Source organism: Urocitellus parryii, chromosome 7 (genome assembly GCF_045843805.1).
Source record: "Urocitellus parryii isolate mUroPar1 chromosome 7, mUroPar1.hap1, whole genome shotgun sequence".
In the NCBI taxonomy this organism is placed as follows: domain Eukaryota; kingdom Metazoa; phylum Chordata; class Mammalia; order Rodentia; family Sciuridae; genus Urocitellus; species Urocitellus parryii.
In genome coordinates this window covers 2,793,050-2,820,683 of record NC_135537.1, presented here as the reverse complement: position 1 = coordinate 2,820,683, position 27,634 = coordinate 2,793,050, and the positions used below count along the sequence as shown (strand labels likewise).

Genomic DNA, 27,634 nt, shown 5'->3' with positions numbered 1-27,634 from the left:
ATTGGGAGGCCGGCAGCAGCCCAAGAGGTAGGTTGGGAAGGTCTGTAAAGATGCCTGTGGACTGAGCTATTGGGGGATCCACACCATTCAGTTGCTGCAGACATGAAAGACTCAACCAGTGGACACCCAGCAGCCTGATGGGGACGCCCCAAGGCCCTGCAGGGACGACAGTGGGCTCCACTGGATCAACCATCTCTGGGTGCAGGGGCCAGTACTTCACTGGGACACTCCTCCTGGACCTGTAGCTCAGACTGTCCTTCTTGCCTGCCTCCCCCACGGTGAGGGTGAGCCTCCGGCCCTGCCAACGCAGGCTCAGGGCTATTCCATATGCCCTGCGCGATGGGTATCCATGGCCTAGTCCAGCCCACAGGACACTGGCCCGCTAGGGATAGGACCAGCCATAGGCTTCTCTTTTCTCTAGAATGAGATGAGATAGAGGGTCGTGGGCCCAGGCCCCAGGCCCCAGGCAGGTCAGTGTGGGATCAGGCAGCTCCACCCCTTGTCTGGGTGATCGATAGCTTCCTTCCTGCCTGAGGTCCCACTGGCACTGGGCTCCCCAGCCAAAGGCCCGTTGTGGTTTCTCAGCTGAAGACAACAACAAGCACCTTCCCACTGGTAATTCTCCAGGTGCCATCACCCCAGGCCTCAGCACTGCCCTGCAGCATCAGATCAGACCCTGGGCACCAGCACCAGGCTGCCTCCCAACAGGCCAAGAACAGCCAGGAACCAACTTGGGAACCAAAGGGGCAAGGTTCCCCAGCCACCTGAGTTGCAGAGGGGCGCAGGCACTGGGACAGGGTGACTCACATGTGCCTAGAGCAACCCGGTGTGCCAGGAATGCAGGCCACACACCTCAAACCACACATGCCGACGATGCCGCTTCCGCTCCCATGCTGGGGACTAGCCACCACTGTCAGATCCTCCACATACGGAAGCCCCATATGGATTCAAATCAATCAAGGACTGGATGTCACTACAATCGTGGGCTCCAGGCCAGATCCACCTCGAAGACCAGCCGCTGGCTTCTGTCCCCTGTGTGAGAACCTCACCACTAAGCACCAGACTCAGGTTCATGAAACTGAAGCCCAAGAGGCTTGGAATCCAGAAAGCCAGGAGGGTCGAGCTGCGCGGTGCAGTGGGGTCCCTAGGGCGCAGCTACGACTTACTATGTCCTGGAGACACATGCTGTGATCCCAGCGAACCAGCCTCAGCAACTTAGTGAGACCCTGTCTCAAAGTAAAATAATAAAAAGGCCCGAGGTGTGGCTCAGCGCCAGACCCCCAGGGTCCAAGACCGAACCAAGTCACACCAGACACATGTGCTGGCACAAACAAGCAAACCAGTCAGGGTTTTCCTCCTCAGGAAACAGGGCAACTCCCTTAAAAGCTGCAGCTCTCAGGTGCAGCACCCCCCCCCCCCACGTCAGCAAGCTCAGGAGGCCTTCCACACACGCCATCTGGGCAGCAAGAGTAAAGCCACACCCCTCCCCTGCCCCATGGGCACTTAGCGCACCTCCCAACAGCCATCTTTTCAACACACACCAGCCAGGGTGCAGCCCAGGGACAGACCCTTGCCTAGCATGTATAGCCCTGGGTTCTGTCCCCAACACTACACAGGCAGGAAAAAGAAAAACTTCAAACAGACTGTGAAACCCACAGGGACATGGGCATGGCACCTGGTGGGGGTTGGGGGGACAGCAGACTGCCTCCTGGCCTAGCGCTGGCCACACCCAGGGGGCAGGAGCCAGGCTGAGGGGGAAGGAGAACTGCAAGCCAGCAAGAAAGCAGAGTCATCTGACCAAAGAGGAAGTCCCAGGGCTGCTTACCAACACAGCCAGCACCACTGCCAGTGAGCAGCAGGGTCCTGAAGGACAGCAGGCGGCTGCTGCTCCAGCCTCAGCTCAGTCCCCAGGGCACACTGCACAGGGCTGTGGAAGGGACTCCAGCCTGCAGAGCAGCCACCTGGACCCTTCCTGTCCACAAAAGGCCAGCCAGCCAGGCCTAAGCCTCACCCTGGCTACTCTGGCTCCTGGGTGAAGCTGGGGGCTCAGCTGGGCTCCACCTCAGACCTGCCTTCTCTGCTCTCAGCTCACACCTGTCCTGACACCACGACTCGCCTCCCTCACCCACCTGTTCTCTCTCTCTCTCTCTCTCTCTCTCTCTCACACACACACACACACACACACACACAAGGAAGGCGGGTGAGTGCCAAGCCCTGCTCCACCCCTGCCTCCCTCCCATCTGCACACCAAGCAGCCCAGGACCGTGGCCTGGCCAAGGCAGAGGCTCTGGAGAAGAGGCAGAGGGGCTCCTTTCATCGGGAAGGAAAGACGTTTTTAAAGGAGTAATTTCCGAGCCCCTCACAGTGGCACCTGCCTGTGATCCCAGCAACTTGGGGGGCTGAGGCAGGAAGAACTCACAAGTTCAAGGTCAGCCTCAGCAACTTATTGAGACCCTGTCTCCAAGTAAAATAAAAGGGCTGAGGTGTGGCTCAGTGCCAGACCACCCCTGGGTCCAACCTGGTACCAGTGGAGGGAGGGGCAGTTCTGTACTGCTTTCCTTCAGAGCAGCATCTCCCAGGGCACTGGCACATGCCACCTACCTGGCCTCCCTGATCTGGACAATCACTGTTCTTTGGAACTTGCCTGAGCAAGTGGTCTGAGGACCAGTTTCCCCTCAGAAAAAGGCACCTCCAGCTTTAAAGTGATGTTCATAAAAAGTAGAGGGCTCCAGTACCAAATTCTGCACTTCCACAAAGCAGCCTGCCAATCACACAAGCAGCAACACCTGCTGACCACAGGGCCTGGGCTGCAGGCCCCACCCAGCACACGCCCCACGCCTGCTCCGGCAAAGGGAACCCACAGGGGTAAAGCAGCCTGCACAAGAAAGCTCCAAACAATCCATCTGTTGGCAAGAACTAACAGGCTGCAAGTTCGAACACAATCTGCCATTGTAACAGTGCCTCAGTTTATCAATGTAACAATGACTCTCTTTCAGAGATTAATGAAGTCCCTGCAAATGCTTGGCACCCCAGCATTGTTAAGATACTCTGCAGGATAAATATTAGCTTGGGACTTGCCTACATGAGATGCGAAAGCTGCCAAAGCAGCCCTTCTAGAGGGAAGCAGTGCAGCAGGCTGCAGGGGAGCAGAGTGCCTGGCCCGGCTGGCTTCAGACCTTGCTGGGCTGTCTGCCCTGCGGGTCCTCAGCATCCTGCAGTGAGGCTAGGACGCCAAGACCCCTGCCCCCACAAGCCCCTGCCCAAGGGCAGCTACAGCTCTGTCTCCTGAGTCCAGCCCACAACAAACAAACAGTAGGAAAGGAGTTAATTAAAAGGAGGTATTTTAAGATGCTTACTGGGATGAAAGGGAACAAGGGGGCATTAAGGCTTAACTCTGACTTCAACTTAGGTTTCTTGAAAGACACGTAAACTGAAGCTAGTCAATCCCTAAAAAACAAATACCAAATGTCTTCTTTGATATAATGAGAGCAACTATGAACAGAGAGGGAGGAAGAGCAGGAAGAAAAGATTAACATTAAACAGAGACATGAGATGGGAGGGAAAGGGAGAGAAAAGGGAAATTGCATGGAAATGGAGGGAGACCCTCATTGCTATACAAAATTACATATAAGAGGTTGTGAGGGGAATGGGAAAATAAACAAGGAGAGAAATGAATTACAGTAGATGGGGTAGAGAGAGAAGATGGGAGGGGAGGGGGGATAGTAGGGGATAGGAAAGGTAGCAGAATACAACAATTACTAATTGGGCATTATGTAAAATTGTGGATGTGTAACCGACGTGATTCTGCAATCTGCATTTGGGGTAAAATTGGGAGTTCATAACCCACTTGAATCTAATGTATGAAATATGATATGTCAAGAGCTTTGTAATGTTGTGAACAACCAATAAAAATTAAAAAAAGAAAAAAAATAATGGACAAATATGCCTTCAGTACCTCAAATAATGCTGTTTTGTAATTGGAACCATGCATTTAGTATATAATGCATAATTAAAGGAAACTATTTCTGTAAAAAAAAAAAAAAAAAAAGACACGTAAACTGCCTGGGTGACCAACAGAAGCATGGCCATGGAGCATGCCAACAGAGGGCCCTGGGACCCCAACATCGTCAGCTGGAGCCCAGACCACAAAGAGCCAGGCTGTCCATTGCCGGCCTCACCCAGGGAATGCCAACAGCCTGAACAGGCAGCATGGCACAGGTGACCTGAATACTTGTCAACAGGCCACTGGCCCCATCAGCGCTGGGAGCAGCAGCAGCAGTTCTCCTGAGCCAGGCAGCTGGGCAGAGGGGACCTCCGAGCACAAGCTTGTCTCTCAGGAAAGACGGGCTGCACCACACCACTGTCTTCTTCACGTCCTACAGCACAGTGCTCCTGGGCCTCTAGCAGTGACTGTGGAACACACAAGAACTCGGGGTGCAGAGGTGTCCCCTCCAACAGCTACAGCCAGGCCCTGCCCCTGCTCATAGGCTCCCAGGGCAGAGCTGCAGCCGCTACACCTGGAGATTCAGCAGATGGTCAGTTAGGTGAGTCAGACGCCACCCACCTCCTGTCACAGTGTGCAGACACAAGCACTGAGCCCAGAGAGCACTCAACTACAGAGAACAGCTTAGCTGAAACTGGAATTTTTCTTTGAATAGCTCAAAAGAATAAACTAATAGTGATAATATCATTAGTTTGACAAGAATTTCTACCCAAAGTTGTACTAAAAGGGATGCATTCCTAGAGTGGTAACTGGAAATTATAGGTTAGCAAGTGCTGCTGGCCAGTCCTCGGGAATGAAGCGCAGGGGAGGATGAGGACAGCCAAGAGTCAGCCTCCCTGCAGCCCCGTGCAGCCCTGTGCAGCCCTGCTCCAACTGGCTTGAGGCAGGGCAGGGACCTGTTGGCTTGGAAGGGCCGAGGGCCAGCATGTAGAGGGGCCCAGGGCCAGCAGGTAGAGGACCCCTGGCTCCTGATGACAAGCTGACTTTCGGGGTGGTTCTACCTCCAGCAGACCTGTGGCTGGAACTGGAAGCACCAGCCCTCCCAGAACCTCTCAGAAGCGGCAGTCTGATTTTATCTGTCACTCACTAAGCTTTCTGCGTAAACTATCTACAAAAATACCAAGTTGCTACAAAAATACCAAGTCTGAGCACTGCATGCACAGTGGCAAGAAGGCTGGCGCCCTCGTCCTCAGGGAGAGAGGGACGCCTGAACTCCAGAGCTGCTTCACCCGACACACTCAGCACAACACGGCAAACACCCAGCACAACACCGCCCATCTTCTCCTTGCTATGTACTCTTCTCCTGCTCCCACCCCAAACATCCATTCCTCATGGTTCCCATCCAGGCCACACATAATGGATGTCCCCAGTGTCCCCTGGAGGCAGCAAGATCGGTCTGGGCAACACTGGGCGCCTGCTGTGTTTCTCTGAGCATCAGGCCGGGCTCCACAGTTCTTGCTTATCTGTGCACCTAGTGGTGGGACCCGTCAAATGGGACCTGAATCAGAGAACAGGCCTCATGCATGGTCCACCAGGGGAGACAGCCAGCAGAGGAGCCCCGCATGGTGCCCCTCACAGACCCACAAGCAGAGCTTCAGGCCAGAGTCCTGCCCGTGGCCCACCACCAGGGAGAAAAGCTGTTCGGGGCCAAGCCTGCAGGTCTAAGAAGGCACCCATAAGCCACCCCAGCTGCCTCTGGGACTTCTGTTACTCTACAGCTTACCATGTGCAAAATCTGTCCTGTCCTGCTTCTCCTATCCCACAACCTCAACAGCACGCAATACCCTAGTCCTGAGCCACCAGGCAGACCTGTGGAGCACAGTGCAGTGGTGGGAGCCCAGGCCAACACCCATGGACATCGGGAAGCCTGTGCTGGCCAGGTCAGGGAGGGCACTTCCTGCAAGGTCTAGCAGCAGCGTCCTAGCCTCCTGCACTGGTGCTGTCTCTGTGTCTCCTCCCCAGTATCCCCAGGGCCCTTGATAGGCAGGAGGAGACAGCTGGAAGGAAGACACGGGCACTTCTGACATTGCATCCTTGGGTGTCTCAACTTCCCCAGAAGTTCTAGGCATCCACAACAACTCTGACCCTGCCCCTAGACAGTCCCAGGAGCCATGAACACCAAGGATGCCCAAGGGGCTGTGGAAGGGCAGCTTTCTGTCACCCAAGGGCAGAGCTTCAGGGACTGCCCTGCAGCCACTGCTGAGCAGCATGAAGGCACAGAAGAGCTGTGACACCGGCCCTGGACACCTGCCACTGGGCTCCAGAACCAATCATACATACTAAGCACTTCCCCTGAGCACGTGCCACTTGGATCCACAAAGCCAGAGATGGTGTTTAATGAGGATCTTAACAGCAGTTACAAGACAGTAAGAGCAGAATAAGCACTGAGCTCCCTCCAAAACCCCATGGCGATGGCCTACCCGTGGACTGAGCACACCCAGATCCCGCATCTGCAGGTCAGTAAGCAGAACCAGAGGTCTGTGTGAGAGGAGGAGCCGCAGAGAGTACTCGGCCAGGAGCCGAGGCAGGCCAGCCGCCTGAAGGCCCACAGCTCCTCTGGCTGGCTCAGCTGGAGAGAGAGGAGAGCGGCTGGTGGCACACTCTGGCCATCTCAGGATGGAAAGTTGGCTGGGCTGGCAAGGACGTCTGGTGTCTATAAAAATGTCCCTCCTGGGAGACTGCTAGAAACAGACACTGGGAGATACTTTCATTCTTTTCCTTATTTGCCACTCTGAAAAATAAGCTGTTCTTCCTACTCTGAAAGGAAAGGGGTTGGAACCTTCCACAGCAAACAGCAACCCAAGAAACAGGATTGCCAGGCCCAAGATATTTCTAGTGTGGCAAGCGGCCCCAGTGACTCTACTCTGTTTACTTGGTGAAAGAGAAACCCTCTTGGGGGATTAAACACCTAATCCCACACCCAGGCAGCCCCGTCTGTCGGAGTCCTAGGGAGAAGAGCTCATGCGGAGGGCATCTGCCCTGCCGGCCCCACACGCTCCTGCTTCCGCCAGGCCTGTGGGTGAGGGCAACTGTTGGGTCCAGCCGTGGCTCCAGGTCCACAGGGGTCATGCTTTGGATCTGGACTGTACCCCAAAGGCTCAAGTGCTGAAGGCTTGGTCCCCAGTCCAGAAGTGTTCAGAAGGAAGGCTAGGTGGAGGAAGAGATCACCGGAGGCTGTGTCCTGGAAGGTTCCTTCTGGTCCGTGGCCCCTTTCTCTCTAGTCTCAGCTGCCATAAGCAGACGCTGTTCTACACCACGCCCTTCCACCATGATGCTGGGCGCCTCATCGCCAGCCTACAGTACCAACGCCATGGACTGAGACTTTTATGACACTGTGAGCCACAATAAGGCCTTTCTCCTATAACTAGTTCTTCTCAGGTTTTCATCACAGTGACCAAAACCTGACTAACAATTGTGGCTGCAGAGCTGCCCTGCACATCCCTGGAGCCCAGACCGCCAGCGACCAGCAAGAAGGCAGTCGGTAAGAACAACGGGCTGGCAAGGGCAGAGCCCCTGGGGCTACAGATGGAGCTCAGGGCCTGCATCTTAGGGCAGGCCCCTCCTGGCCTTGCCTCACCTTCTCAGGCTGCCTTATTTTGTGGGTAAGAGGAGGGCTCCTGCCTCCACTGCAGGGTTATCACCCTGACCTCTGAACATCCACTGAAGCAACAATGTCACACCCCATCTTGGCAGGCCGTGCCTGGCTCCGGTACTCAGAGGCCTGTAGTCACCACATGCAGCCCAGCCGCCTCGGGCCAAGGCTCTCCGCCATGGCGGTGCTAAAATACAGGCGGAGAGCTTCGTCTCCTCCCCAGCACACACGTTCCACCTCACCAAATACTGTCAGTCCCCACCTCACACAGATGGGCTAGGCCCTTGCCCCTAGGCCAGAGTGTGTCCCATGTGTCCATAGCAGATGCATGACCCTGGCTCAGCTGAGCATCCAGAGAACACCGTGACCTCTGCATGCCACTCCCCTCTGTCATTTCCCAGGGTGGGCACCCCAGTCAGATCAGCCCTGCTCAGGAGGCCAGGACAGTGGACAAGATGGAAAGACTTGCTGTGGTGGGAAGCTCCAGAGAGCCTGGGAGCCAGCTTACAGATAGCAAAAAGGAGGACGGGCCTCCCTGTGGGCTGCCCAAGGGCCTGCTTGAAAACCAGGGAAGGCGTTCCCACTCCGGAATCCCTAGAGGGTAAAAGGTGGGTTCCAGCAAGGACTCCCAAGAGCCCAAGTGCCACAGCCCTCAGGAGCCCCCACCACGTCAGCAGGATGAAGCTCACAGCTCCCCTTCTGCCCCAGCTCCTGCTGAAGTGGGGATGGACAAAGAGCAGAGACTGGTTGCACTCCATGTCACATGCCACCTTGGGGCACAGCACACTCCAACCGGGGATTCTTCAAGACTGAGAGTCAGCCTCACCTGCAACCATTAAGAACTGACCAAGGACAGCAAGGCAAGCCCAGGAGCCTGTAAACATGCCTTACCTTTAACACAGCCGCAAAGAGGCTCCCCTACCTGGATCCCTTCCACAACAGGGTGAGTACAAACAGAAGGGTTTACCTCAAAAGTGAGCACCTCCCACGCAGCACACACTGCAAGCACCTTCACTGGCTCCTGGGCCCTGCCCTCGGCAGCGTGGCCCCTTGACTTCCAGAGCCCCTAGGAATGGAAAGGGGCCAGCTCTGCTGCTGCTCCCGTCCTGCAGTCCATCCCCCAACACCACTGCCTTCGACCTCACCCCCTTCCCGGGAAGTTCTATTCTAGACCGGGGAAAAACAGAGGTAGCCCAAGCCCGCTTAACCTTGCAATAAAGCTCCCTGATGGTGCAGCTCACTGGTAGAGCACTTGCCTACAGGTATCAAGCCCTGGGTTCCTCCCAAGTGCAAGGAGAAAGAAAAAAAAAGAGAGAAGCCAAACAAATTAACAGTTCAACCTCAGCTGGAAGGTCCTCCAGTGGGCCCCAGCTTTCCACCTGCAGCCTGCCCCTGCCACTGAACACTGAGAAACAGCAGCGAGCAGAAATCTCAGGCCAGCTACCACTGTGACCTTGACTGGGTCATGTTACCTCTCAGGTCTAAGTTAAATGACAAGGTGCAAGCAGAGTGGCTGCTCTGAAAGCCTGTGCCACACACCTGGGCAGGAGAAGGCCTGCAGGACAGGCAGGAGGCCCACAAGACAGCTATAAACTCGACACAACTCTTTCTGCAAAAGACTAATTTTAACAGGTAGAAAACATAACCACAACTAAGAAAACCTTCCCGGCAGACGCTAATTCATGGCACTATGACTCAGCTGCCCTGATGACTGACAGGTGAGCTCAACCTGGGGAGAAAAAGGCCCTTTCCAGGAGGAAATCCCTGCCCAGGGCAGAGAGCAGACCTGCCCCTCCCCAGGTCCCTGTTAACCCTCCACCTCCTGCAGGGAACACTCCCAGCAGGGATGTTGGTCCTGTGGCCAAAGAGTCATTGAGCACGCAATTAAGGACAGTAAACTACAGATGTGAAAATTACTTATGTATTTGGGGCATTTTGAAAGTCTAGCAAGAAAAAAACTGAGGCTATGAAAGGTGAGATGTGTCTTTTGCCTATCCCCCTCTCCAAGGGCTGCCACCACTGCAGCAGCTCCTTGCTGGGCCAAAAAGGATACTCAGCCGGGACCCTGGCACACAGACCAGTGGTCAGGCAGAGCTGCTGGCCTCTTCAGATCCTGCTGCTGCCTGCAAGCAGACCTGGGAAGGCAGAGTGGGGGCGGCTCCCAGGGCACGAGCGCCCCAGGCCCTCTGAGCCCTTGCCATTTCAACCCTCCAAACCCTCTTCCAGCTGGTCTCCTGCAATGCTCTGCAGAGCCTGGACCCAGCATGCGCAGAGGAGGACCAGGTGCACTCCGGAGGCCTGCCAGGATCACCTGCTCTACCCCGCACCAGCCTGAGCAGGCAGAAATGTGCCTCCCAGCCTGCTCGCCTTTACTAGCAGTGGCCTCCTCTGCGCCAGGTGACCCTGGGCCTGACTGGCTACTTCTTCCTGATGGGATGTGAGTCCCGAAGTTCGAAATGTTCAGCTGCGCCCTTTTTGTTCATCAAGGCTTTGTTCAACAGTGAATCCAGAAGTGAGCTCAGCTTACCCCCAAATCCCTCACCACTCTGCCACGCCTCCTCATGCCTTCCTGGGTAGTCAGAGCGTTGTATCTGCATAGAGTCTGCCTCTTCAACTGCTCCGTGTGGGTGTTCAGCATTTGTAACTAAAACTTGGGAAAGCACTTCCTATGAACCCATTTCCACGCTAAAAACTGGATATCTACTAACTCACAGCAATCTGGAGCAGGTAATCCCATTATCAGCTCCATTTTACAGACAAAGAAACTGAGGCATGGAAGACCATGTCATTTGCCCAGAGATGTGAGATTAGAACCCAGGCAGTCTGGCCGTCTCCCTCTGGTCCAAGCCATCTGCACCGTCCCAGTGATGGCCTGAGCCTCCCTGTGGAGAGACAATGCAGCGGGTGGCCTGTGCATTCCTACAGAGAACCCCTAAACTGACACCTAGGGACATGCTTCACAGAAGCCACTTACAGCCTAGGCGAGGAACCCACTGAGCACCCCAGTGTCCTGAAGGGCACACAGGTGGCCTGGGTATTTCGCTCTCTAGCAGCAGCACCTGTGGGTCTCTCCTCATCAGGTGTGGAATGGGCCAAATGGTTCTCAAGCTCGTCTGGAAAAGCCCGTGGGAAGGAGGAGGGGCAGGCTGAGGTTTCGGAGAGGTGGTGAGAAAAGCACACAGGGGCAGCAGCCCCAGAGAGAGGAGGAAATCCAAGCAGACGGCACGCTCACACAGAAGGCTGGAAGGGAGGCAGGAGGCGGCCCTCACCAGCTCCCTGCATGAGAGGAGAGACTTGGGGCAAAAATGTCTGCACAGAAAAGCCATCACTCTGGAGAGAAGGCCCTGAAGAAAGAAGTCTCCAGAAGAAAGAAGAAGCCCCAGGAGAAAGGATACCTGTCACCCTGAGCAGTCACAAACAAACTGGGATCAGTGTTCCCAGCACCTCTGCTTTCCCTGCACTGGGCGGAAACCCTCAGGAAATGGCTGCCTGACTCTAACTCCCGCCCAGAACTAGACCAGCAAGCCGGCAGCAAGGAGGCGACTCGCAACACTGCGCCCACATGCTCATTCACATGCTGCCGGTGGGGACAGGGGTTTGGGCTGGGCCTTTTACCTGGGCCTGCTTTGCCAGGCCTGTGGCCCGCGTACAGCATGCAGCACTGTTTTGGGCCCAAGACTGAGATGCCTGGCTTTGGCCTTCCTCAGCATGCAGTGTGCTCAGCCTGGACAGCAGTTCTGCCCCTGGGGTACCCACCTATTCGCAAGGTGCCACCCAAAGGCAGGAAGAGGAGGGGGCAGGCTAGAAGCCCCATGTGGGCACACTTTTCTGTAGGAATCTTTGTCCACACAAGCAGGACAGGCAGCTAGGCACAATGAGAGCTAATAGGCTACCTCCAGGTGCTGGTCCTTGGCACGGGTGGGGACCAGGTTAGGAAGGGCCCACCATTCCCAAGAGGGAAGGCAGAAGGCAAGGGGCTGGTCCCAAGAGGAGTGAGCAGAGGGCAGCACACTGGCACTGGATGCTGGAGCCTTGGGATGCGAATGGCCTTCTAAGGCAGCTTCAGGGAGGGGTGGGCAGAGGCCAGAGCAGAGGGGCTGAGGCGAGGGAAGGAGGAGGCAGGCCGCGCTCACACTTCTGAAGGACAGAGCAGAGCAGCCGCTGGAGGGAGCTGTGCTTACAGCTGAAACTGCTGGGTTTTTTCTTTTCATGGAAGAGATGAAACCCTGGGCTAATGGAAACCTCCATATGAAACAGCCCTACTTCAGCCCCTCTAAGAGCAGCAGACATTCATCTGGAGTGAGGTCTAGGAGGACAAGGATGCTATTCAGATGGTGGCTTACCATTCAGACAAGGACTCTGACTGCAGAGCTGCAGATGGCAACTGTCCATACCAGAGACCAAAGGCTTGCAGAGGTGACTTATGAGTGTGAATCTGGTTCTCCTGGGCTTATAAGAGCAACCACATGCAAGAGACTCTGGGTGTCCCCTGCAAAGGGGGTTTCCTGGGAAACTGATGGTCAATGCTGGAAAGAGCTGCAGCTCTGGGTCCTACAGCCCAGCCCAGAAAGAGCCATGGTCAAGCTGTGCCAGGGACCCTCCACTCCTGCATGCCTGCAGGCCCAAAACACAGGGCTCCCAGGTGACTCCAGACCACAGTCCTTGATGAAACACAGCAAAAGTGAACCACTGTAGATCAAAAAACCCTGATAGCCAGCCAGCCTCAAAGAACACAGATAACACCACGCCAGACATAACATGTATGATTATATGGGTGCATCGCGCATATATTACAACTTGCAGTATATTACATAAATATTTGCATCTTCTAAATAAATACATGCACTAATACATGATCTACACCTTCTATGGTAACATAACATCCCACTATGTGTAAGAGAATATATATAATCAGCATGTTTCTACATCCACAGATCCAAACAACTGCAGATGGAAAATATTCAGAAAGGGCTGGGGTTGTGGCTCAGTGGTAGAGTGTTTGCCTAGCATGCACGAGGCACTGGGTTCGATCCTCAGCACCACATAAATGTAAAATAAAGATACTGTGTCCACCTAAAACTAAAAAATAATTTTTTAAAAAAGAAAATATTCAGAAAACACCCTACATCTATAGTGAACATAAATGAAGTTTTTTCTTCTTGTTATTCCCTAAACAATATAGTATAACAACTCTTTTCAAAGCATTCACGTTGTATTAGGGTTATAAGCAATCTACAGATGACTTCAGGTACAGAGGCTGCATGCAAACACCAGCGCTGTTCACCAGGGACTGGCCATCCTGGACTTTGGTATGGGCCAGGGTCCTGGAAGCAATTTCCCAAGGATAAAATGGGACAACTGCAATTTTTTAGGTCCTGGCACACGGTGCACTACTGTGCACATCTGGGAGTGGGATTAAGCACACATGCAGATGCAAAGATTGAACTGCAGATAGAAAATAGAAGAGCCCTCTCCCAGGGCTCTTCCATGCTGGCAGGAAGGTCCCACCGGGCCCCCCAGGCTGCAGTTCCGGACCTGGCCTCCCACCTGCCAGTCCCTGACTGCCAACTCCCATCTCCACCAAATGTCCGACGTCACCCTGCTTAGCTCTTCTGGACAACCCTGTCTCTCTGCTGTGTTCACTGCTGATGTTAAATCCCTGACGTTTCCCCCAATGCTACATTGCCACAGCACTCCGGCAGTGACTAGGGATGGCATCTGACCACACAACCAGCAGATGCGCGAGTGCCCGGCAGGGGCTTAGTCCTGTGGCCACAGTCACCTTTAACCTTGGTCTACATGCGGCACCAGCCAGGGCAGCCTGCCTCAGGGCTGATCTCTACAGGGCCGGGAGCAGAGGGCCTAACCAGCAGCATCTGCCTCAGCAGCAGTGCAACACAGCACAACGCAGTTCTCAGGACCACTGGTCATCACCCTCCTGGATGCAGAGATGAGCAGTGGCCCACCCTGTGCATGGGAGCAAGCAGAATTCTCCCTGGCTGGGTATTAGGGGACCTGCAAATGTCACCTAAGTTACACAAAAAATTATGTCAATTTGTGTTGTCAGAGAGGCACACATCTTTCACCAGATTCAAAAGCATTTATGGCCCAGGAAACATTAAAACTGTCCCAGTCTAGAGACAGGGGGAAGGGGATAGCCACTTGGTCTCTCAACTGGCTAAAGGAGTTTTCTTTGTGATGTGGTTATTACATAATCTTTTTGTAATTTTTTTAAAAGTAGGTCCTCCCTTTTGTTTCCTTTAGGACTTGGTTGAGCAATTTTAGTTCATACAAAAAAAAAAAAAAGGCAGAAGAAACAAAGAAAAATACAAAACTAGCACATGCCTGTAGCCCCACACTTTGGAGACTGAGGCAGGAGGATTGCTTGAACCGAGGAATTTGAGGCCAGCCTTGACTGTTGACTGTGAAACCGTGTCACAAAGGGGAGCAGGAGAGGAAAATAGAAAGGTACTCTAAGTTAGGGAAAACTGTAAGGACCAGCCCAGATCACAGGAGCCAGAACCTTCTGCAGCTACCACACATACACTGGATGACATCAGACAGCAACAGTCAAACTACATTTTCTAGAACTGATCCCAGAGACATGGACCAAAATATGAACAACTACAAATAAAACAACTGCCACCCTGTCAGATAAAGCCAATCAGGGAGGCAGGCAGGGGTGTGGAGTGTTCCCTGGGTGAACCTACCCTGCTTGGGGGTGGGTGGCATGCTCTGGACAACCCACACATGGCATCAGCTCCCATGCTTTGAGAGGAAACTCCACATAGACCCCCCGTTAGCAAATGCTGGCGTCCCCCCAGATGAGGCGAGCACCTAGCCTGCATGCTCCTTCCCTGCTTGGTGCTCAGAGCCTGCCACACCTGCCCACCAGGTGCACAGGGCCAGGCAGACCACTCAAGTTCTCAGCGCACAGAAACCTGACGTAAACAAAAGCTCTCCCCACCGAATGCTCTCAGGGCCCCACAGCTTCAATTCAGGTGGTGCATGCCCAGGAGGCACAAGGAACCCTAAAACCTCCCCTAAAACTTCTCACCCTGCTCTGAGTTGGGATTTCTCAGCTACGCTGCCAAGGCAGACCCCTTCTGCCCCCACCCGGCAGGACCCCACCGATACCATAAACACATAGCCAGCAGCTCCCTCCAGAAAGGGACCTGGGGCAGGAAGCTGCAGGGCAGGGAGCCTCAGGTCCCTGGAGGTCCCATCTCCACTAACCTCCTCCGGGGAAGACCCACCCTTTCCTACAGCCTCTCTTCCTTAGGTGGCTTTGGTACCTGCTCCCTCTCCATGCCCATGGACCAAGGGTTGAAGCTCCCTGCTGTGGCCATCATCCCCACCCCTTCCCCTTCCTGTGGACCTTCCATTAACTCCCCTCCTCTCCCCTCCTTGCAGGTGGCATCTGCTTTCTGGCACCAGAACCTGAGTGATACAGCAACAAACAGCTGCCCAGAGGCACACACAAAGGTCTCCAGGCGGCCCTGAAGCTCAATGGGGACACCAGATACATGGTGTTCCACAGGAGCATCAAGCAGCAGCGAACCTACCAATCTATCTGTTGGAAAAGAAGGGGCTTGATGATCCATGGAGGGTGGGAAAGCGCACCCTAACATGGGGAAGAAGAGCTGCGAGGTGCAGTCTCTGGCTGCAGCAGGGCCCAAGGCTGGGAGGCCAGCAACCCTTCCAGGCAAGTGGGTGGCAGGGGCAAGTCCACTTCAGCCCACTTCACTTCACCCAGCACGTTGCCCTGGCTGTATCATGCCTATTTTACAGCTGGGGCCCTGGGACTCACAGAGCTGAGTAGCACAGCCAGAGTCCCAGACCACTGGAAGGAGGGATGCATGTCCAGTTGCTGCAGACCTAGAGCCCCGTAAACACTGGTGGTCCTGGCCCACGGTGTGAGGCCAATATTCCCAGGGCCACGGTTTGCCAGGAAGATAAAAAGGAGAGCTTTCATCTAAAAAATGAGCATAACTGCTCGTTGGAAGACTGCCTTTATGTTTAAATACTATCACAAACTCTAGGTGCCTGGCGGCATCGGGCACTGCAGATCCTCCCTGGCTCCCCTGGGCAGGACGCCCAACACAAAGCACCTGGTCTACAGCACCCAGGAGGTCCAGAAAGCTGGGATCACGTGGGCTCAGCCAAGCAGCCCTACTCCCAGTCTCTTCTCCTGAGAGACAGTACTGGCAGCAGTAGGGGCAAGGGAGTCCTGGCCACTGCACCTCCCAGGTGGAAGCACAGGGCAGATGGCCTGGGACAGGCTGCAACAGTTTTCTGGGGCTTTTCCTAGCACTAGACATTTCACAGGATGGAATGAAAGAAAAACTATCTGTCAAAGATAAAAGCCCTCAGACCCAAGCTGCACCCAGAGGTTCACAACGTTAAAGCAGCCCCTTGGATGGCTGCAGGGTGCCCCTTGAGCACAGCCCAGCAGGGAGGTGAAAGTCTCTCGGAGACAGCAGCACTTGTGGGATCTATCCCATCTCTTCTGCATCTCCTTGGTCCAGAGACGGGATCCCTGCCCCTCTTGGCATGACAGCCCAGGGGGCCAGCCCCTGACCAGGCCACCATCCAGGCCTGGCCCTGAGGACACCTGCCAGTCAGGCTTGCTTCTTCCCTGGCCACTTAGAAAAACCAACAGACGGTGGGGCTGGGGTTGTGGCTCAGTGGTAGAGCACTAGCCTAGCACGTGCAAGGCCCTGGGTTCGATCCTCAGCATCACATAAAAATAAATAAATAAAATAAAGGTATTGTGTCCAACTAAGAACAGAGCAGGGAGGAAGAGCAGGAGAAAAAGATTACCATTAAACAGAGACATGAGGAGGGAGGGAAAGGGAGAGAAAAGGGAAATTGCATGGAAATGGAGGGAGACCCTCATTGTTATACAAAATTACATATAAGAGGTTGTGAGGGGAATGGGAAAATAAACGAGGAAAGAAATGAATTACAGTAGATGGGGTAGAGAGAGAAGATGGGAGGGGAGGGGGGATAGTAGAGGATAGGAAAGGTAGCAGAATACAACAGTTACTAATATGGCATTATGTAAAAATGTGGATGTGTAACCGATGTGATTCTGCAATCTGTATTTGGGGTAAAAATGGGAGTTCATAACCCACTTGAATCTAATGTATGAAATATGATATGTTAAGAGCATTATAATGTTTTGAACAACCAATAAAACAAAATAAAAAAATAAAAATAAAAAATAAATATTAAAGAAAAACCACCAACAGACGGACTGGGATTGTAACTCAGTGGTAGAGCGCTCGCCTAGCACGCGTGAGGCACTGGGTTCAATCCTCAGCGCCACATACAAATAAATAGATACATAAAAAATAAAGGTACTATGTCCAAAAAACATCTTAAGAAGATTCTTTAAAAAAAAAGGTACTGTGTCCATTTATAATTAAATAAATATACACACATGAAACCAATGGAGACACGCCAAGGCCACTCCAGTTCCATCTTCCCAGATGGCATCTGCTGCACCCACTATCCTGAGTGTGTCTTACGGCAGGGACAGCCAGCCAGGGGGTGGAGTCCCAGCAAGTTACTCCAGGGCTCTGAGCCTCAGCTTACACTTCCACAAAATGCAGATATCACTGCTTCCACATGCGGGAGCAGATCCAGAAGTCAGTTCTGAACCACCTGGCCCTGCAGACAGCCTGCTCGGGCACACCTCTGAGTGCCTGAGGAGATGCACAGCGACTCCCTTGGGGCAGGAGACCAGCGATGACTTCAAGGTGTGCCACCTCTGCACAGCGCAACGGGTTCTAGTGGTGGGGAAGGCTACCAGCACTAGCAGCAGCTGAGCCGTGGTCTGAGCATGTGTCTCCTCAAATTCACATGCTGCCTCCCAGGCTGTGGTGTTTGTTAGGAGGTGGTAACCTTAGGTGGCCAGCCCATGTGGGCAGGGCCTCTGAGAAAGAGGTCATGCCCTCATGAAGAGGTGGAGCAGCTACAGCCCCTCCACCATGGGAGGAGCCTGACTGTGTCCCAAGGACCTCCAGCACTGCAGGAGGTACATCCCTGCTTCTCCACGCCCAGGCCCATACTGCTCCAGGGCCAGCACACTGCTCCAGGAGCAGACCCGGCTCACAGAGGACACAGCTGGGTGACCGGTCCTTCACTGTGTAATGAACTTGGCGTTTTAGGAGTATCATCATCACAGCTGGCCCCTCCCCTGAGTCATTAAGGTCAAATGCATGCAGACACTGACAAAAAGGGTTCAGGGACATGGCTAGATGCAGGAACGTCCCACCTGGCAGCAGTGCAGGCAGATGCTATGTGGGGAAGGCAGGCCTGGGATCCCAGTCCAAGCCCAAAGACCCCCCAAGCCACAGGAGAACTGGGCGGGGGGGGGGGGGAGGCCCAGGCAGACGGAGAGCTGGGGAGACCATGAGGAAATCCACATTAAACGCTGTAAAGCTACCTTCCAAACCACATGGTGACCAGGCAGAAAGCTTGGCCTACATTTACTTGGCTTCCAGTCTCCCACGGGCCACAGAACTGAAGCAAGACCTATCTCAGCTGGACAGCCACAGCCAGCACCGCCCACAGGAGCCTTATCTGCAGGCACCCCCCTGCGGCAGCCTCCAGCCAGCCGCCAGGCCTGACAAGGACGCCGATCGACCAGGGACCTCAGGAGCAGAGGCCCTCTTCTCACCCTGCTCCATACCGGTGGGCTGCCACGGCGACTCACACACTCCAGACGTTTCCCATTTTGTTTACTTACTTTCTTATTGTTTCTGTGTGCTGGAGATGGACCAGGTGCACACGTGCCAAGCTCCGCCCCAGGAGGCACCCAGCCCTGGACCACACACCACCGCACCCCTTGTGTGAAAAGGTACCGATGCTTTCCACACAGTCAGCATTAAAGAGGAAACATGTGTGCGAAGGCTACACACATGCTCCACACACCTAGCCACCCACTGTCCACATGCAGAGAGCACACTGCCCATGAGGCTCCCATGCTGGGCAGGGGGCCAAGCCCCCCAGGCAGCTCCCTGACTGGCCTGACTCTGGGTACACGGCCAGCCCGTTCCCACAGGCCTCCATATTCACATCTTCCCACAGCTACTGTCTCTTAAAGTTCAAGACAAGCAATACATCAACAGAGCCACTGATGCTAGGCCATGGCGTGTGGACGCCATTATCACACCATGCTCAGTGCTTTCAGCTACATCTGCAAACGTCCATGACAAACTTTGGTTCTTTAGGACTGACTGTGTTTAGGACTGACTGTGATCAGCAGACTCCTTAGCATCTACACCCAGAAGCTTCGTTTGGAGTGGCTCACCTGGTGAGCATCTTTGGAAAAGAATGGACCACCAACGGCCCAGCACTTCCAAAGCTATAGCCTCACCTAGCAAGTGACAGTCACAGGCTGAACTAGGCACCCAACAAAGCCAAGCAAGATGACTGGCCAGCATGACAGACAAGGCTAGGAATTCAACCAAGTGGTACTTCAAGACCAACGGCGCCAACACAAGGGATGAGTCAGTTGCTGGGGTCCTTTTCCTGCCACTCTCCTGGCTGGGGAAGTGTGGTGTGGGGATGCAGGCCTGGTGCCACAGCTTCCAGGGCCAGCACCCTCCTGGCACCAACAGTGAGGTGGCATATGAAGAAGAATGGCACGTCCCTGTTGCTCTGTGCAGAAAACAAGCAGCATTCTTAAGCAGGGGCAGCGTGAGAGCCGGGAGCCAGGCAACACCTGGGCAGGCTCTGCTCACCCTCTACCACGCAGCTTTGGCAGGTTGCTCACCCTCCCCCCATGGGCTCTGTCAGGGAGAGGGGGCCCAGTGCTCAGTGTGGCCCAGGGCTGAGTCAGTGGTTGTCACTGCTATTCCTTAAGGGTCTACTAAATGTTAGGAACAAACACCCTGTGCTCCCCAGTGACCATGCAGAAGGTGGAGCTGTAGGCGCCAGTTGGCTTCTGGGTCAAGGTCTCTAAGCCACGGTGGTCCTGCCAGCTGTGGTGGCCCTGCACTCCTTCATGGTCACGCTGGGCACTGTACTGTTCCCATTGAAGGAGAGGCACAGGCCTTCCCCATCTTTTTAGGAATTAAAAACATTTCAGACATCTGGATAACTCAATGCTGGGCTAAAAATGCTATACACAGTGCTAAGCTACCCTTCAGCTTATGCAGGGGACACTAGTCCCCCGAGGGACAGGGAACCGGGCAGCATGCTCTCCCCGTGCTCTCCACCCAGCCACCAGGAAGGGCGTCTCAGGGAAAAGGCCAATAACAGCCACTCTAGCATTCCTGCAGCACACCTGGCTGGGAGAAGATGCGCACAGGAGAGAAGCCCCAGGTGAGCATGGGGGATTCTAGAAACAACCCAACTCGCTGGACCTGCTCTCCTTCGTTCGGCACAGAGCACTTCTCAGTGTTCAAGAGCCTGAAACCTTAATTTCAGTACAGAAATCCCAAATGCCAAGAAGATGTGAGCACTGGCAGCGTGAGAGAGGAGGCCGAGGAGGAGCCAACTTCCAGGCCTGCTCACTTGTTCTTGGGGTGGTGGGGACTATCTCACCCAGCCTCTTCTTTGCTGCTTGGATACACCACAGGGTTCCCAGAACAAGGTCTGGAGCCAACTGCTCTCTTCACTGGCCCCCAGAACCAGGCGCTGGCCTACAGTCCCAGGGTGTGGTGACCTCCCCAAACACTGAAGCGTTCCTCAGTGGGCCCCTGAGGGGGAACAGAAGAGTGGCCAAACCCCAGAGCAGCCTGCACCCTGCCTGCAGTCACAGGCCCGCCCTAGGTCATGAACTATGCACAGTGTCAAGCCCCAGGGCTGAGTCCATGGTGTTCTGTTTCTACATGTGAAGGTAATTTGTTGTTGTCATTTAATTACTAAACTTATTCTCATACCAAATATCAGTTGGCTCTTAGGCTAAAAATAATAAATGGCTCTGCTCTGGCAGCATTTCCAGATCTGAGCAAGCCCTCGGGGCTCCCCACACCAACCCCGTCCCAGGCTTTGGAAGGGGGCCACCTTCCAACCCCCAGCCAATCTCCTCTTCATCAGCACCCCCAGCCCACCAAAAGGCCCTGACCCCAGGAACACTCAGATGGCCCTAGGCAGAGAAGACACATTGACCCTGAGGGACCAAGAGCAGATAGGGCACTGGATTCCTGCCAGGCAAAGCCTGAGGAGCCCAGACCCAGCCACCTCAGTCTTTTCTGCTTCTAACACATCTTTCTGGCAAATTAAAATTTAACTCAAGGCACAATTCCAAAGGCTTACATTTTAACTCAACCAAATAAAAATGCAACTCCATTAACCAAGCCATGCATGTTCAGGAAATTCATCATTTCACCCTTTAGCACACTGCATTTAGACAGCATGCAGCTAAATACTAAGGTTCAAAACGGAGCAGCTCTGTGTCACAAGCCGACATGGTACAGGGCTTCACCCTGCACCAAGCACAGTAATACCCAGCACACCCGCAGGCTGCACTTGAGGGTGTGTCAACACAGACCACCGGGGAACTCCATAAGATCCTGAGTCTCCACAAACTGCTTCCTAAAACTGAGAAACAGCCCTGGTGGAAGCCGAAGTACCCTCCTGCGGGCCCTACCACCATGCAACCACCTCCATTCTCCCCTTTCCCCACCTGGGCAAGGGGAGGTGTTCTTCACCGGGACTCAGCAGCAGAGCTGTACCTGGCACCAGGGCAGTCAGAAATTGCCCTAGTTCAGGCACCTTACAAGGACCCCCATCTAGCTCTTTGAGAACCCCTTCTTTTTATTTTTTGCATTCAATAACTACTTAGGAAGATCTATGACATTTTCGCTTCTGTGACCAATTCTGTATCGATAACTACAATGGGTACAGTGGCAAACGGCTATAATCCCAGGGACTAGGGGGCTGAGGTAAGAGGATCGCAAGCTCCAGCAATTTAACGAGACTCTGACTTTAAATAAAATTAAAAAGGCTGGGGATGTAGCTCAGTGGTAGAGCACTCCTGGGTTCCATCCCCGTAATGGGGTGGGGGATCACAAAGAGAAACACATTGTTCTGGATTGGGTTAATGGCCTGAGGATTAAAGGGATGTTTTAAATTGTGATTTACATGTACTTTTGTCACAGAAAAAGAAAGAAGAATGCCCACTGAAAAGACTTTCAAGTTTAAAGGCACATTGCATTAGATAAGATTCCAAGAGGAACATAGAGCAAACATACAAGTTTAGGGACAAAAAAGAAAGATGCAATTCTCATGCTGTTTTAGAGGCAGCCAGTGGTGGGTGCGGAATCATCAGGGCACCTACTTTATTTCTAAAACCAGCAGCACACTGACCTACTCATTTTAAAAGCCTTCCAGATTCTAGAAACAACACCTTTTACAGCTATTTAAAATTATGAGAAAAATATTGACATATGTCCATAGTTCTTCAAAGTTATTTTATTTAACTCATGAGCAGAAAGCCCTGCTTCAACGCGACCTGACACTAACACAGTCCTAACTTAATCCATGACCACTGATCAGAAAGTGGCCTTCTACCAGCTCCTGGCTGGCTAGCCCTTCCCCTGTGCCCAGCACACTTCTAAAAAGTGGCTTCACCTCCACTGCAGAGCCTTCAAACCCCTCCCCTCAAAAAAAAAAAAAAAAAAAAAAAAGCCATGCTCACTGGCTTGGGAGGCAGACTTCAACCCCCAGCACCAAAACAACACAACCAAACAAAAATCAATGCAAAAATACTCCCTTCCCACTCCAAACTCACACTCCTTAAGATTAACACATTTCCCCAGAGTGATAACTCTATCATGGGTGATGGACAGGTGAAGAGGACTTATTACACCTGAGTGACTGCTTAAAGCTGCGAGTAAGGTGTGAGTGCAGGGACCGCTGCACCTGCGCCAAAGGGTGCAGACTCTGAGGGTCTGCTAGTCAGTCTCACTCAAGAGCTCCCTTTCCTTCTGCCAACCAATGCAGTGGTCCGAGGACAGGCAGAAGCCCAGGAGAGACCATAAACTACAGCAATCCACTCGCCGCGAGCAGCAGACTGGGGGTGGGAGGGGCGACTCCAGCATGGTAAATTAAGCACCCTGGGCTTGGTTCAGGAATGTGGCTTCCTCACGCTGCCAGCAAAATCCTTCAACAGGTTTAGGGGATGAAAACACCAAGACCTCGGTCTGAACAATGCCTCCCCGACCTGGGCTTCCCGCCAAGCAGAGGTGGGAGGGCACGGTGGCCGTCCTTTGTGACTTGAGACAGTTTCACAAACCCCTTGGGGTAGTGAGGATCCCTGGGTCCCGCTTGGGAACAGATGGCACCCTCTCATTCCTGCACTGGGGGCAAAATGCCCAGCACAAAGCACACCTTCCTTGGAGCCCCAAAGGCTCTGGGAGTGAACCTGAGTTTTGGAGCCCTCACTGCACAGGAAGGTGGCCTTGAGGACGACATGCAAGAGAATGTGGTTTTTTTGAAAAAGAAAAATCCTGCTTTCTCACCCAAGGGCCCAGAGCCAAAGGGAACTCCACCTCCCTCAAGAAAACAGTAATGTGCCTAACTGGAGATAGGAGCTCAACAGGTGACCCACCCGACTGCAGGCCTGTGGGCATTGGCATCCAGGGCTTCCACAGGACTCCTGGGAATGCACATTTTAGATGGAAAAATCTATTAGGAGGAGGGCACCAAAAGACTCACAGCAAGAGGGCTTTGCTGCAACCCCCAAGCCCAAGCACACTTTAATCTTCCTAAAACGCCTCTTTGTAAGTTCCCTGCCAAGACAGCCACCTCACCAACACTATCAGGCCTCCCCTGAAGGTTTCTCACCCCACCTCCACCCAAGTGGGCAGGGGCTGGAAGTGCCTATGGCACAGCCTGGTCAAGTTTCTCTCTTGGCTCTGGGCAGAGCCCAGTCCCTTCCCCGGGCATGCAGGTCTCACAGTTCTCTGAAAAATGTGCCTCATTTCAAAGAGGCTCGGAATTTGATACCAAAAAAAAAAAAAGGCCACTTGAAGCACATTTTGAAAGTTCCACATTTAAAAAGATCCTTGTTCATTGATTTTGGTGGGGCACTTACGCTAATCTAAACAAGGGGACCTTGTTTAGGAGCCAGTGGGGGAGGTGCGGAACTCTGGCCCTCTGCAGACTCGTGCTCCTGGGGTCCTCTTACCCCCCCCCCATATGGCTGCTCTTCATCTGTGGTGCTTGTTCCTCTGCTGTACTGTCACTCAGCACAGCTAAAATGTTCCCTATCCCCTGGCCTAAAGTCAAAGCACCCTTCTAATGTGTTTCACTAAGTATACCTTAAACAGAACTATGATGTGATAAGAACATGGAAAACCACAGGAGGCAAGTGTGGAGCCACATCCTCGCCCATCCTTAACAGGAACACGGGCTTCCAGCACATTCCAGCTCCACAAATTACAGACACAGCTCTGCCAGGGGTGTTCCCAAGAAGGGCACTGGCAATTTGAGGTTGTCTGCCACCTACAGTGTTCACCAGTAGCCCTCACTCCATGCCAGGCCGTGGGGCTGTCACAAACCACTCTTGCTAGCTACCCAAAGCTGGAATTCAGGGCCCTCAACATGAGCAAGAGAGGGCACAGGCAGAGGGCAATGCCACAATTGGAAAATGATAGCAGCAGCAGCAGCCCCAACCCCAACGCTGCCCCTCGTCTGTCCTCATCTGTGTTCAGACAGCAGAGATGAAATCAATTCAACACCAGGCAACCTAAGCATCAGCTTGAACGCCTTCCCAAGCTTCTCTCCTCCAGCGGGCACGGGGGAGCTGCCACTGCCGCAGCCCTCTCCTCCCCTGCAGATCTGCAGGGCGGATGGAGGCGGGGATCTCCTGCTCCCTGAAGGGGGCAGACTCAGGTTTACAGGCCCCTCCCCCACTCCCTCTTCCCCAATCAGCAAAGTTAGGAGGGTGTTACAAGCTACAAGCCACCCTGGAGATCACCCAGTCCAATCTGACCTGCTTTCAGGAGGCAAAAAGGGCCAAAGCTGCAGTACACATGGAGGGAAGTGAACAACCCCCATGGCAGCGTCCCCACTCCCAGGGCCCCAGGACACGGGTTCCAGACAGATCCACCTCTGCACACCTAATATGCACTTCAAAGATGTCAAATGATCTACTTTCCTTTTCATAGGCATTCACAAAAACAATTAGACTGAATGGGACTGAAATCCTTGATTTCAGAACGACCCACTTCCCCAGCCTCTCCCCACAGCATCTGATTTCTTATCATGCCTGAATCCCCACCTGGAGCCAGGGGGCTTCAGGCCACAATTGCTGCCCTTCCCCATTCTCACACAGCCTTTGTAAAGTCTCCAGAGCACTCAGACTCCATTGGCTCTTTTAGTATGTTAATTCAGATCCACCAAAAAAGTGAGGAAATCATTCACATTTGTTCAAGGCAGGTGGGTGTTCCTGGTGCTGATGGCCAACCATTCTCACACTTCTTAATAAGTAAAACAATCTTCCAGTTTCTCATTTTCTTACTCTTTCCTACTACGAGAAATAGCCGAGAAAGATTTCTACCTCATCCTACCTGTCTGCCACTGCAGGGAACAAAAGCACAGGACACAGTACTGGGGAGGTCCAGCAATGTTTTGCCCCATTAGTCATAGCCTCTGGACCTACGACAATCACTCAGCTTATACACCCTCCGGGGTCCCTAGGTGCTGGTCTAGAAAACAGCACCCAATAATAAGGAGGTACAAGCCTCCTTCTGCTGGAACTGGATGAGGTGCCAGATTGGGCAGAGGGCCAGTCCCAAGGGCTCAGTCTGTGGATCTGAAGCCACACTTCATCAGGGGCCCAAGGCTCCCTAGAAGACCAAGTGCCCCTTCCCACTCCTTGCTGGTTACACCTTCTAAAATCACTAGAGATAATTAACCAGCAAGCTGTGCTCCTCATATGAACATACCTTCCCAGGAAAAGCCCTCGCAGGACTGTGCTCCTGGGGAGCCCCTGAAGTAGCTCATTTTGGGGACGAATGGGTTAAACTCAAGGGCCAGAAAGAATAGGGGGTGCCAGTGAAAAAAGTGGGTGTTCTTAAGTCCAGAGATACGTGCAGGGGTCTCCACAACAGAGACTCTGAACCTGGAGCATGGACGCTCTGGCCCTTCTTCCAGGGACAAGGTCGGCCTCAGGAAATAAGGGCATCTAGAAGGGACAGTACCGATAACACACAGGGCAGAGCCGCAGCCCAAGGGGCAGGCTCCGAGCCCAGGCGGGACACTAGCATCGCTACAGGGGGCCGAGGAGCGTGGGTGCTGGGAAGAAGAGAGGGTTAGGGAAGGGGTGGGGGACATTTCTGTGGTGGGCACAGAAGCTGAACTCTCAGAAGTTGGGGGGCGCGGCAGGTGGGGAGTCTCACAAGAACGACAGGCGTCAGGCTCCTCTCTGGGCAAAGAACCGGAGCACTGGGGGTGACGGAGATGCTGATGGATGGAAGCGGCGGGTAGATCCAAAAGAGGGTGTACACTGCGGGGTGGGGGCCTGGGATGCTCGAGGAGGCTGCTGGGATGCGGTCGAGGAAGGGCAGGTGCAGTCGGGAAGGAAAGGGGCCAGGCGTGGGGGCGGGGCGTCGGGGGGCCAGCGCCAGGCCAGAGGGGTGCGGATGCCCCTCAGGAGAGGGAGTCGCAGGGCTGGGGCTGGGGGCGGCCACGAGTTCGCGGCCAGGACGCGCAGAAGAGGATGGGGGGTGCGGCAGGTGCCGGCGGCAGGTGCCAGGTGCGGCGGGGCCGGGCGGGCGGGCGCGGCCGCTCACCTGTCTTCTCCGGCCGGGGCCGCGGGGCGGCGGGGCGGCGGGCCGGCCGGGCAGGCGGCGGGCGTTCGGCGCGGGCCCCGGGCGCACTGAGGCGGCGGCGGGGCGTCCGGGAGGCGGCTGCGCCCTCGGCGGCCAGCCGGGGGATCCGTCAGTCAGCGACGCTGGCGCAGAGCGAGCGCTGCGAGGCTGCGGCCGGCGCGCGGGGACAACGCCGCTTTATCGGGTCGGAAACAGCCGCTCCGCGCCGCTTCCGCTGACGCAGCGCCGGCCTGCGCCTCATGACTATGCAGCGGCCGCGGGGGCGGGGCCTGCGCCGCGCGCGCCCATTGGCCGCCTCCGGCGCACGCGGCCCCGCCCTCCTCGGGGCCCCGCCCACGACCTGGAGCCCCGCCCCGCGGGCCTCCTCCGCGTGCGCCCCCAGCTGTGCCCCCTGTCCCCATGTCCAGGCTGCTGGATCCCTGATTCCCCTCCGCGACAAGAGCGTACTCCCTCCCCCTCGGTGGCCGCGGGACTGGGACCCCTGCGCGCGCCCCCTCCACTTTCCCACTCCCCTCGCCTTCCCCCATTTTCCTGCCATAGCCAAGGGGTCAGGGAGCGGAGTCACCATCTCCCCGCCCCCCAGCCACGAGCAAACACCGCCCTCTACCAGTACCGAGACGGGTCGGGCCCCCGCTGTAGGGGTTGCACCTCTTCCTGGGCAGCAAACATTCTCCTTGTAACTTGCCCCCATCCCCAACCCCACCCCTGCAAACTTTCTTCCTTGCTCAGGGCGCTGGCCAGTCCCCTACTGGGACGTCCATCCCACCCCTTCCTCATAGTCTACCCTCTACTACCTTCCTCCAGCCCTGGAGTACTGGGCAGGACGCAGGACTCAAGCCTCCTGTGGGCATGGCCTCCCGCTACAGGACTGACCTTTTGCGGGGCACCAGGGGCGGGGGTGAGGGGCAAAGATCAGGTACTCCCCACGTGTGGAATTTTCATCACCCCCAGGAGGGGACTGTTGGAAAGCCATCAAGACGAAGTTGGAAAGGCAGCTGGACAAATAAACAAAAAGAGAAAAGGATGGGCAAGGTGAGAGAGCCGTGTTTGCATCAGAGCTCTAAGCCTGTGCCAGGGTTTAAGAGGCTTTGGACAAATTACTTCACTCTCAAAGCTTTGGTGTCTTCATCTGAAAATAGAGATGGTAAAGATGCACGTTAACACTTTGGAAGGAATTTAGAAACAAAGTAGCCAATGGAGCCTGCAGAACAGCTAAAATGGGGAAAAAATGACAATACCAAGTGT

General features: G+C 54.4%; 1 protein-coding gene across 3 annotated transcripts in view; it reads right to left on the bottom strand.

Moving 5' to 3' along the window:
• Slc45a4 (solute carrier family 45 member 4) overlaps positions 1-27,249 on the bottom strand; it is an 80,169-nt gene extending 52,920 nt beyond the window's left edge. For 2 of the 3 annotated variants that reach the window (XM_026403052.2, XM_077800888.1), the window contains exon 1: positions 26,351-26,410. The gene's annotated coding sequence lies outside the window, so the exon portion shown is untranslated. Of the gene's footprint in view, positions 1-26,350; positions 26,411-27,183 lie in introns of those variants that run through there. The other variant, XM_026403051.2, reaches the window with a different exon arrangement.
• Between the last annotated feature and the right edge of the window lie 385 nt (positions 27,250-27,634).